An 11,879-nucleotide genomic window follows, 5' to 3' on the forward strand; every position below is an offset into this window, starting at 1 on the left:
GCAGCACTCGGTGACTCAAAGAGAAAGACAGCTGGGCCACTCTGGAGATAAAAACAAGCCCTGTCCTAAAGAAAAAGCTTTCTTGAAGCCCATTCCTCTTTATGACCTTAGCAAGCCCAGGCTCAGCATGGCAGAGAACTGTCTGCTTGGACTCCTATAGCAGTCAGGGATGGACTGAAGGAGCAGCTGATAGCTCCTGCACCTGTCCCCATCCAGGGAAGGGACCTCCAGCATGCCCTTGGCTGGGGTCACATCTATGCCAGACAGTCAAGCAGGGCTAGATCCATGCTGGTCATCTCCCAGCAAACCAAGGTGCATTGCCATCCCCAGGACAGCTGGAACCCAGACACCTTCAGCAGAAACACCAAGCACCAGTGCTAGTAGGGTTTGCTCCTTTCCAGGCAACCCCAGATGCTGGCTGAGCTCACAGTAGAGGCAGAAAGTGCACAAGGATGTGCCCCCTGTGTCTGCTCCAGTCACCCACAAGGTCCCTTTGAGGTCTCATCCAGGCTCCTTGGATGCTCTCCACCTGCAAAGCCAGGGCACACGGAAGAGACATTTCCAAGCCCTGGGAATATAGAATGCAGTTTCATTAGGGCTGCAGGATTAGGGTAAGCACAGCTCTGGGAGGGGATGGGGTCACCTTTTCCTTTGTCTGAAGAAAGTTTTACTGCACTCCATGACACCATCTCACTCCGCTTTCTTTCACAGTTTCACTGCCTCATTCCAGAGTGATTGCACAGGCAAACGTGTCCAAAAGCAGATGGATCCGCTAAGCATTTCTTTGTTGCACATTATCTCATACAGTTTGGGTGTAATAAAACTTCTAGGCAGAACAAATCTTCAAGCTTGTGCCGTGCCTTATTTTTAGCTGCGAAGTATGTCTGTTTTAGAGCTCCTAATCCCTGGCTTGGTTATAATTTATGGAGCAAGCTCTTGGCTCAGTTGGGCCAGAAGATTTGCAGTAAAACTTTTATAAGTTGCAGAGATGAATCCCATGGACTCTTGCAGTCTCAGGAGACTCTCCTCCAGAAGTGTGTTTCGCTGAGCACTCCCCTGGTGTGGGAGTACGCTCAGGCGAGAAAGCATCAGATAGCTGAGAATAAATCGTCCTCTCTATTGTCACAATCTGCAAATTGCCTGGGAGGACAAATCAGAGGAGCCCACAGCTTTCCTGGCCTCATACATGCTGGGGATAGGCATGAAAGCCCCCCCATTCAGCAGCCCCAGGTCTGCGCCCTTTGCCTGGCGCATGGAAGGCTGAACTGAGGGTTGAACTATGTTATCAGGCTGCGCCAGGTGGTGAGGTGCCTGAGCAGGAGAGTGGTAACCTGTAAGCACTACACCAGCTTTCCTGGGATTAGTGGGTGACTGCTTGCTCTGCACTGCAGGGAAACCTGTGTGCAAATGGCCTTGAAGCTTTTAGAAGGGACAAGACTAGGGCTTAGGTACAGGAGCAAATGTCTCTTCCCTCACTGCTTTGGGCTCCCACAAGTTAGGAGTTTTCAGGATAGGGCACTAGATTCTGCTTTCCTGGAGCCAAGGAGCTGAGAAATGTCAAGGAATAGTGGGATCATGGCATGAGAAACACCAGCAGCCTCTTCCAGATCCCAGACAAAACACAGTCTCACAGCTGTGCCCAGAGCTCACCCGTCCAAGCTTTGCTGGCAGCATCACTCCTGCCTTCCTTCAAGCTTCCTGAAGCTGGCAGCTCCTGATGCCCCATCCCTGAGCAAATAGAGGTGTTTGCCTGCAGTCCAACAGCTGGGAGCTGCTGTGGGATTGCTGCGGCACATCTCAGCAGGGAGTCTGGTGATTCACCATCTGTGCACCACACTGTGCCAGGGTGATGCTCTGTTTGCAGTGGTTCTTAGATTCACGCAGCCCCCAAGCCCTTCATATTCCCAACAGTCCTTTTTCTGAAGAGAATGAGTGCTTTCAGGAAACATAAAGGAAAGAAGGTCAAATCCAGAAAGGAGATGTTGCAGTTCTACCTGACTTTATAACCTGAACAGGTACCAAGGTTATCCGGGTAGATGCTCTCCCTGCACTCAAAGGATGGAGCAGCCTTGATGTAAGAGGTACCCTTGGGACGTGACAGCTTGCTGGTGCCACTGTGTGCTGTTGCATGGGATAGAATGGGTCTTTCTCAAATGTCTCCATGTTGTTTAGTCAAGGATGAAGCTGAACTTAATTTCTTTGCACTTTTTCAGATACTCCTTGGCAAATGCAGTTGCAGAGAGCAGATTCTGTCCTATCACAGCCCATTGGGAGCTGAGTGCTGAGGTGGGAAGTGAGTGTCTGTGCCATCCTACTCACATAACCTTGGCTCTCATTCTGGCCCTCTCCCAGCGATGTGCCAGTGCCCAGTGGAGGTCTTCCCCAGTGAGGAACACCCCGGTGCTGCCTGGAAAACATGGAAAATTGCCCTGTGTGTTTCTATCTCTGACAAATGTTGCTCACAGTGAGGAATGACATCTAGATCAGTAGCAGGGTCCTGCAGAAACCACCCCCTCTGCATTCATCTCATGTGTGCCAGCTGGTTCAGCCTCCACCCCCAGCCCTTGTGGGAACAAAGTCAGCCTCCTATCAAATAGGAGAGCCTCTGGTTCCCACACCAAACCCTCCCTGCCCCAGTAAGGTGATGGCACAGACACACTGCTCAGGAACACACAAAGAGAGGTAGGCAGTAGTGCTCTACAGGCTGTGGTGGAGTCAGCAGGACAGCTGCAGTGCTAGAAACAAAAAGCCACAGTGCCCACTAGAAGTGCAGCCTTTAAGAGATGGAGCAAACAGGGTAGTTCAGGCTGTAGATCTTCATCTCGTCTGGTCCTTTGCACAGCTAAGACACTGCTCTGGCGCGGAGGATGTGCAGCAGTTTGCGGAGGCTGGCTGCAGCATACAAGCCCTGCTCTGCTCTGCTGCAGTGCTGGCAGCGGTCTGCACTGCCATCGCATGGTTGTGCTGCTGTCTGGGTGCTGCAGGGCTGCTGTCAGGCTGCATGGCCCTGGGGCAGCTGTGGGGAGGGGGAGACCGCAGCTCCCACCTCAGTCAGCAGCACCTGCATCGATGGGTCATGGTCCTGTCCTGACATACATCTCCCCAGCAGCTTTTCTCCAGCCTTCTCAGCAGAAACAAAATATCCTCACAGATAATGTGCACCCACAGGCTTTGGATGTGCTGCAGGACAGTTGTAAAGCCTGCATTACACCCCTGAACACTGGTGCATTTGCAAACACGTGCCACCCAACTGCTTTCCTCTACCGGGAATTGCAGCAGGTACCCTGTGCTGGAGCAGTGCACTGTGTCTCTCCATAAGGAAAGAGAGGTTCCTATGGGGGACATATTTCACATTCTCCCACATGAACCACATCAACCTCTCCTCCTGACTCCAAGAACCAGACCAGTTTCCAGCAGCCAGATGGAAACCAATCAGATAGTAAATCCCAGGGGCTTATTGGAGACACTTTTTATGGCATAAATCCCTCAATTCAGTTCACAAACCTCCTCATCTTCCCTGTGCTCTGTGCTCACAACCACCTGCTCATGCTCTTGTGAATGGCACCCACTGTCAAGGTGCTGCTTAACAAAACCAGCTGTGCTCAGAAAAACTGCTCTAGGTGCACAGTTTGTCTTCCTGTTGTACAGGTACTTTGGTACCAGCAGCAGTTCACGTGCCCCCAAGCTGTCTGTGTTTTCCCAGCAATCCTAAATGGTCTAAGCAGAAAATATGATGTCTGCCTCTGAACTACAACCTGCAGATGCCCATAGACAATTGTTCCTCTGGCAGCAGGGCACTAAACTATTCTGAGCATATCCTACAGACTGTGGAGAACATGGGGCCTGTGTTTCTTCCTAAATGATCAGCCCAGGTGTAGGCATCCGCTTTTTCCTGTATCTCACCTAAGTCTCCTTTGCTATCCTACAGCCAGAGCAACTCCTCCTGGTGCAAGGGGTGGCTGTCACTCCCCCCATTTACATATAGGTGGATGCTTTCCATCCACACCTGGCCCTGCTGTGAGGGGCGCTTGCTGTTTCTCACCTGGTTTTCATCTCCTCTGATACCTCTCAGCTCAAGATCCATCTTTTTCTGGTGGTCAGATGCCCTTTATCACACTTCTCCCTCTGTCCCAGGCATCCTTTTCTGCCTGGAGCACTGCTCTGGACTGCTCAGAAGCACTGATTGAGCTGGATACTTCTTTTTTCAGATAAACATCTGCTGCCTAAAGCACTGTCCTTCAGCCATGCCTGAAAAATATCAAGGCATGGAAGGAGTTTAAATGGCCATGGAGTTTGGTTTGTCCCTGCTTTGGAAATGTGCCTCAGAAGTCTGCCTCATGATGCCCCCTCAGCTAACACAGGGCAGCTTGTGGTCCCTCTCCCAGCCTTGGTCACAGCCCTTGGGAGATGCTGTCAAATGCCATGTTGCAGGAAGGGGTTGCAGGAAGGACAGCTGTCAGGGTGCCAGCAATGAAGCGTGATCCCAGGACCCTGCATGGAAGTGTCTCAAAGGGAGCTCAAAGAGGCTTTGTCAGGCAGTGAATGCCACTTTTTCTTGGACCTCTGGCTCTGCATCCACATACCAATAGCCTGCAGGCAGCATCAGGATGAGAAACTAGCAGCTTCAGACACCCAAAGGGGTGAGCTGAGGCAACTGGGTTTATTTAGCCCAGAGAAAAGGGTGTTCAGGGGAGAACTGTCTAAAATGACTGCAAAGGAAGCTGTAGAGATGTTCAAGTTCAACCAATGAGCAATAGAAGGAGAAGAAATGGCCTCAGGTTGCCTCAGAGGAGGTTTAGGATGGACATTAGGAAAAATTCTTCATTGAAGGAGTTGTGAAGTATTGGAACAGGCTGCCCGTGGAAATGGACAAGTTCCCACCCTGGGAGGTATTAAAAAGATGTACAGATGTGGTGCTTAGGGACATGGGGAGACTTGGTAGTGCTAGCTTATTAGTCAGATTTGATTATTTGATTTATTATAAAATCTTCAAGTGTATGGAGCTGCTGTAGCAAAGGAGCGGAAGGATGCGAGGTTCGGGATGCGGGCAGCTCCTTCAGCCGGACGCACCCACGGGCCGCTGCCGGCAGAGGGCAGCCGCAGCCCGAGCTCGAGGCTGGAAAAGCCGCCGGTTCGTCGGGCACTGCGGGGGCTGCTCCTGCTCCCACCGCCCGGGCCCCCTGAGCACCTTCGGGTCCACCACGGGGAGCTACTGCTCCATGCCCATCGCTGAGGCCAGTCCCCGTCTTCCAGCAATGCTACGATGCCAAGGGGTGCAGCGGGGTGAAGGGTATTTACTCCATCGCGGCATGCAGAGTGGCTGTGCAAGGGATTGTCGCAGAGTGCAGGTGGGCAGGAAGTTGTTGGCTGGATGATGACACTCAGAGAGTTATGGTCAGTGGCTCAGTGCCCAGATGGAGAGCAGTGGCAAGTGGCATTTCTCAGAGGTCCATACTGGGACTGCTGCTGTCACTGTTGGTGGCCCACACAGAGATACTGAGTGCATCTTCAGCAAGTTTGTGGATAACACCGAGCTGTGTGGTGAGTACAGCATCCCTGAGAGAGGGGATGCCTGGGGATGGACGGACTCAAGCAATTAGACCATGCAAACCTCATACAGTTCAACAAGGCCAAGTGCAAGGAGCTGCACTTGTGCAGGGGTAATCAGTACATGGTGGGAGATGAATGGATGGAGAGCAGCACAGACTGGAAATGACCTGAGTGTGATTATTTGCTGGAAACCTCAATGTGAGCCAGCACTTGTAGTCCAGAAAGCCAACTGTATCCTGTGCTGCATCAAAGAGATTGTGATCAACAGGGTGAGGGAGGTGACTGTCCTCCTTTATTCTGCTTTCATGAGGTCCCACCTGCAGTAATGCACCTAGCTCTGGGGCTCACAGCACAAGAAGGACACGGACCTGTTGGAGTGGGTCCAGAGGAAGGCCATGAGATTGATTAGAGGGCCAGAGCACCCCTCCTGTGAAGATGGGCTGAGGGAACTGAACTTGATCAGCCCAGAGAGAACTTTAGGTACTGGAAATATGGGGGTGTACTCTTTGTGAAGGACTGCAGTGACAGGACAGAGGTTAACAACTTTAAACTAAAATATGGGAGACATAGGTCAGACTTAGGTCAAGAATTTGTTTCCTGAGGGGGTGGTGAGGCACTGACATTGGCTGCCCAGAGAAGCTTCATCACTGGAGGTGTTCAAGGCCAGGTTCAGTGAGACCCTGGACAACCTCATCTAGTCAGTGGCAACCCTTCCCAGGGCAGCAGGCGTGGAACCAGATAATCTTTAAGGTCCGTTCCAAACACAACTGCTCCATGGTTCTATGGAAAGCCTCTGATGGCATTTGGAGCTAGCCCATAAAACATTACCTGGAAAGGAGGGAGTCCCTGTTGTCTCCTCTCTTCATTCTGGCTGCTTTATTTCATTCCTCTTCAGTCTCTTTTTGAAAAATTAAGCAGGATATCAATGAAAGTTCAAGGATGGATGAGCAATGTCCTGGTCTTTGTAAGACCAGGATCTTTGTAAGACCCTGACAACCTATTCTATTCTATTCTATTCTATTCTATTCTATTCTATTCTATTCTATTCTATTCTATTCTATTCTATTCTATTCTATTCCATTCCATTCCATTCCATTCCATTCCATTCCATTCCATTCCATTCCATTCCATTCCATTCCATTCCATTCTATTCTACTCCATTCCGTTCTCCTCTCACTATTATGATAAAGAGTAGCATCTAGGAGCACAGACATGGGAAGAAATCCTTATCTGCAGCCAGTAGCAGTTCCCTGCTCTAATTTTACACCATCCTGGAAAGGGGAAGGAGGCCTCTTCTTGTTCCCACCTCCTAGCAGCCACAGCAGGGGCAGGGCATTAGCAGAGCTGACTGGAAGGCACAGTAGAAGTATCCTTTGCCAGAGAACACAATTGCCCCAGGAACAGCAGAATCCCTTTGATTGTGTTGAGATTTTGCTTGGGAAATTGAGGGTTATTTTGCTGAGTGACTAAGGAATAGGGACTCGAGTGATATATCTCTGGGTTTAAATTATCAAAAGCCAACTTGTAGTCACTGGTGTCTTTGGGAAGCAGCCAAATCTCATCCCTGGGCAGAAGCCTCTTGGGGCAGCTCTGTGTGCAGCATCCAGCCACCGAGGCCCAGTATGGGGGAGATGCTGCCAGGAGAGAAATCCAGCCTGCACAACAGGAGGGAGGAGAGGTGGAGTCCAGCAGCGTCCAGGCATTACGGTCAGCCTTTCTGGAAGGAAACATTCAAGTTTTCCTTTGGAAATAATTTCTCATGTTCCACTTCTCTTCAGTTGTTGCTCGCTATCTCACGCTATAAATACCATGTCTTCAGAAAGTAAAAATCAAATATTGCCATGTTCCTTCACTGAACTCTTCCTTGGACGTTTTTTTGGTGGAAAACACAAAGACCAGAAGGCCAAAACTGAACAAAACTAATATCAGTCTCTACAAACCCTTCTTCCACACTGCTCTCTGTGCCCTACACAGATTTTTCCATCCCAATGGCCAATGCATGGGCACACAGAGCCTTCAGCAAAGCATGAGATGAAGGAAGAACAAAGGAGAAGGAGCTGGAGGCTGTGCAATGGAAGAGAGTTGCCAAATCACCATGGATTGTAGGCACTGGCTTGGCTCCCCTTGTTTATTGCTTCTCTGGCGCTTTCCCCCTTTAATAGCCTAGCAGCCCAGAGAGCCACATGGCTCCACTTGTGAGCAGGGATGAGGAGCCATCCAAGCGCTGGCAGGTTTGCTCTCATATCCCCAGGTTTCTGGCTGTTGTTTCTGCCCTGACGTCCCTCCGTGCCAGCCCAGCCCTTGCTGCTGCCGGTCAAGCCCTGGCAAAGGGGAGCCCCTATAAATAGCAGAGTGCACACTATCTCTTCTCTCTGCCTTCCCTCTTCAGCTGTGAGCTTGCCCCAGTTTGCAGTATGCAACATTTGGCATGCTGCCATGCACAGTGGTGGGAGCAGCTGAGTCTGCTGGGGGAAAGAGCCAGGTTTACTCTATTCTCATCCTTACAGCAGCTGTGGTGTTCTCGCTAGGACAAGAACCTACCACAGCAGCAGGGCTGAAGGTGGAACTGCTGGTCATGGGCAGTGAGTGAGCTGCAGGGTCCCGCATGATTCCTTCCCTTGAGTGATAGATGAAACAAAAGTTCTGGAGCAGCGGTACAGCTCTGGAGACAAGGCACAATGCTCACTGCAATTTTGCATTGCGGGAATACAAGAAAAGCTGTTCAGAGCAGCAGCTGTGGAGCAAGATAAACAGCATTGCAGAACAGAGGTGAAGAGATGAGGAAGATGTGGAGCTAAGGGAAAGAAGGGGACGGCCTCTTTAGCAGGGTCTGCTGTGATAGGACAACAAGAAATGGTTTCAAGCTTAAAAAGGGTAGATTTAGGTTAGATACAAGGAAAAAATCTTTTACAAGCAGGGTAGGGAGGCACTGGAACAGGTTGCACAAAGTGGTGGTGGGAGCCACATCCCTGGAGACTTTCAAGGCCAGGCTGGATCAGATGCTGAGCAACCTGATCTAGCTCTGCATGTCTCTATCTATTGCAGAAAAGTTTGACTAAATGACCTTTAAGTGTCCCTTCCAACTGCAAGAATTCTATGATTCTGTGTGATCTTGCTAAGAAATCCATGTGCCATTGTGGGTAGTATCTGTAGTGTGGCACCTGGCTGGGCATCTGCCAGCAGTTTCTCCTTGCATGATGTGTCTGGCCACAGCTGGGACAAGACAAGCTGCTAACAGAGCTTTGCATGGCACGGAGCATCCTGACATCCCGTTGCAGCTGCAGGACAGCAAGATGAATTGGAGCAAAGCAGAGCTGGCGGGGCAGGAGCTGTGCAGCACCACTTGGGGTTTTTACTGCCTCCTTTCAGCAGTTGCAAGCAGCCCGAGCTGTGACCATAATAAATAAAGTGACAGCCAGGGAGCAGAGCTCTCTGGTTTCCTGTACACTCCAGGCTGGCCAGGGTAAACACACAGCAAGCCTGCACTTTGAGCAGGGCCATGCCCAGTGCACGTCAGCCAGAGCCCAGCCACACCAGGCTTTCCCTTGCCTTGTCCAGCCTATCAGGAACCCATGCCTTTGGGACACCAAGTACAGCCACTGGGGCTGGGCTTGGGGGCATGCACTGCAGTGCACAAACATCATAGGGTTGCACTGCAGCATTCACATGCATTCATCTCCTACCCTCAGCTCCCTTCAGGCAGAATTCCAGTGATCTCAAATGCATCTGGTGATCGCTGAAGACCACTGTCCTGTCCCTTGCTACCTTGATGCAGCACCTCCACTGTGGCCTTACACATCTTGCTTTGAGCTTAGCTTGAAATCATAGCCTGGAAGGGAAAGCAGTGTGTAGCCCAGGAGGTTGGTGGGGTCCCGCATGAGTCTGTTATAGTGAAACGTAAGTCCCAGCCATTCTGCTCATGTGCTCAAGTCCTGACCTGCCTATACAAGAGCTGGCAGTTCCCTCTCTGGGCTGGTGTCTGCTCAGAACTGAGAGGGAAGGAGCCCAAAGTCCCCAGATTCTGCCCTCCTGGAGTGCTGAGTGTGTGACCCCCATTGCTGAGTGGGATGCAGCACCCAGTCCAGGTTGTGGGATGTGGGATGTATGTGGAGGATGCAGTCTGAGCCTGAGGATGGAGCAGGGCAGCAGCTGCAATGTCATAGCTGTAGGCTGTGCCTGCCTTGCTCAGTGTGTGCCACAGCAGCCCTGTCCCAAGGGCCCTGGGGTGCCTTTGCCTGGTGTCCCAGCCCCAGTGAGCACCCCACTGTTCAAGCAGATCCCACCCTGCTCTCACCAAGGCTGCCCCTTCCTCACTCAACATTTCAGTCTCTCCTTGCTGGCTCTGCACGCTGCTGGTGCCTCAGCAAGCCCTATGGCCCTGTGTCCCAGTACCCCACTGTGGAGTGTCTGTCTGCACTGTTTACCGCATGACCCCTCAAAATCAATCCCCATTTTTGCCTTCCCAACCTCACTTCTGGCAGAGCTGGGGGATTCCCTGGATCTGCAGTGCAAATGGGCTCTGCAGCTCTGCAGCGGCAGAGAAAGCAAGGCATGGCTCCCTGCCAGTCCTGGCGCCAAGCTAACAGCTCACAGCACCCCACAAAGCACTGGGGAAAGCCCAGGGTCTGCTCCCAGGAGGGAACCACAGCCAAATGCTTACTGCCACCCACCCAGCCCCAGACTTTCCTAAGGAGCTGCAGGCTGCAGCTCGTGAGCATTGCAGGGAATGGGAGCAGAGCAGCATTGCGGAGTTGGAAGGGGAAAGCAAGAAGTTGAATGGAGAGAAAAACTCCCTTCCCAGGAGCAGTTCCACCTATATCCCCAGGCACCCAAAATCCCCATGAGCAGATGTGAGCAAAGAACCTGAGAGGCTCAGGGAGGGACACCCCCAGCCCTGGCATGGCCCCAGCAATCTGTGGCACAGGCAGGGCAGATGTGGCCACATGTGGCCAATGAGGTTGCAGCCCAGGCCACGAGCAGATGTGCCGAGCTGCAGCATTCCTCGGGCAGTGTGGGCACACAGCCTCAACCACAGCCAAGCGCATGCCCACATCGTGGCCAGGAGCCTGTGTGCGTGCTGGGCTGGGCACACTCACCCTACTGCTCCCGAAGTCCCCATTTTAGACTGGGGAAAGACTGGGAAAATTTACAAAGAGCTGCAAAAACCATGCTTCTCCCACCTGTATGGGAGAGTCGAAGGGAAGGGACCACTCATTCTCCAGCCCTGCCACCCTAGGGGAAAGCTCAGTTTGCCCCTCGGATCGTGATCACTGAATTCCTTACTACCTCATATCCCAGTCATCACATTTATTAATACCCTGGGGCAGCAGGCGGAGGAGGCTGCATACAGGGAGGGGTTTCCCTGTGGGTTACACCACTTCCCCAGTGCACTGCTTGCACCAGTGCTGCTGCGGCAATGGCAGCGTGCACAGCCTCGGGGCACTCAGTTATTGTAAGAGTTGTACAGGAAGGTTGGCCCAAAGGAAAACACCAGTTTGTTACTGCGGGATTACATGGGAGGTGAGGTGACTCACAGGCTTGTTATCGTGGGGCTGCAGAGCACGAGCAGGTAGTTGGGTGCTGTTGAGTGGTTGCAGAGGAATGCAGTGATGCGGGCAAGGAACGCTTTGTTACTGTGGGGTTGCAAAGTTGGGATGTGATGCAAACACACCTCGCTTATTCCAGGAGGGCTGCAGTGCACTCTGCTATTGCAAGATAGCTGGAGTTGTGCTGTGCGGATACCACATGCACACAGGCACGTGGCCCTTATCAGGCTCTGTGCCTAGGCATATAGAAGTGCTAAGTCTGCATGGGGCTCCCATAGCTGCAGCTTTGCTGACCTCAGTTGGGGTCTTCAGCCCATCCTGGGAGACCCCACTGTGCTTGTACCCATGTATCAGGGGAGAATTCCCCGTGTGTTTTGACTGGATGGTTTCCCACTGCAGAATTTCATCATGGTTACTCCTCCTGCAAATATTTACTCTAATAGAATATATATATATATATATACACACACACACACACGCACATATATATACACACACACATATATATACATTATTTCCAAGGGAAAGCAGGGAGAGCAGTGAAGAGGTGATGCTTCTTAGAAAAGAGGAATGCAAAAGTACTGAAGGACATGAGGAGGAAAGATGCTTTTGTTTTTCTTTTTCCCTCACAGCTGAGGGACACAAACCTGAGGGAGGGATTTCATCCTACGAGTTAACAAGCCATAAGCCCTGTAACACCCAAACCCCAAGGAAATGACGGTCACATGAGTAGGGAAACTGAGGGGCAAGACCTGCATCACCCCTTGCTAGGATGCTCTGCAT

Source organism: Excalfactoria chinensis, chromosome Z (genome assembly GCF_039878825.1).
Source record: "Excalfactoria chinensis isolate bCotChi1 chromosome Z, bCotChi1.hap2, whole genome shotgun sequence".
NCBI classification, from domain to species: Eukaryota; Metazoa; Chordata; class Aves; order Galliformes; family Phasianidae; genus Excalfactoria; species Excalfactoria chinensis.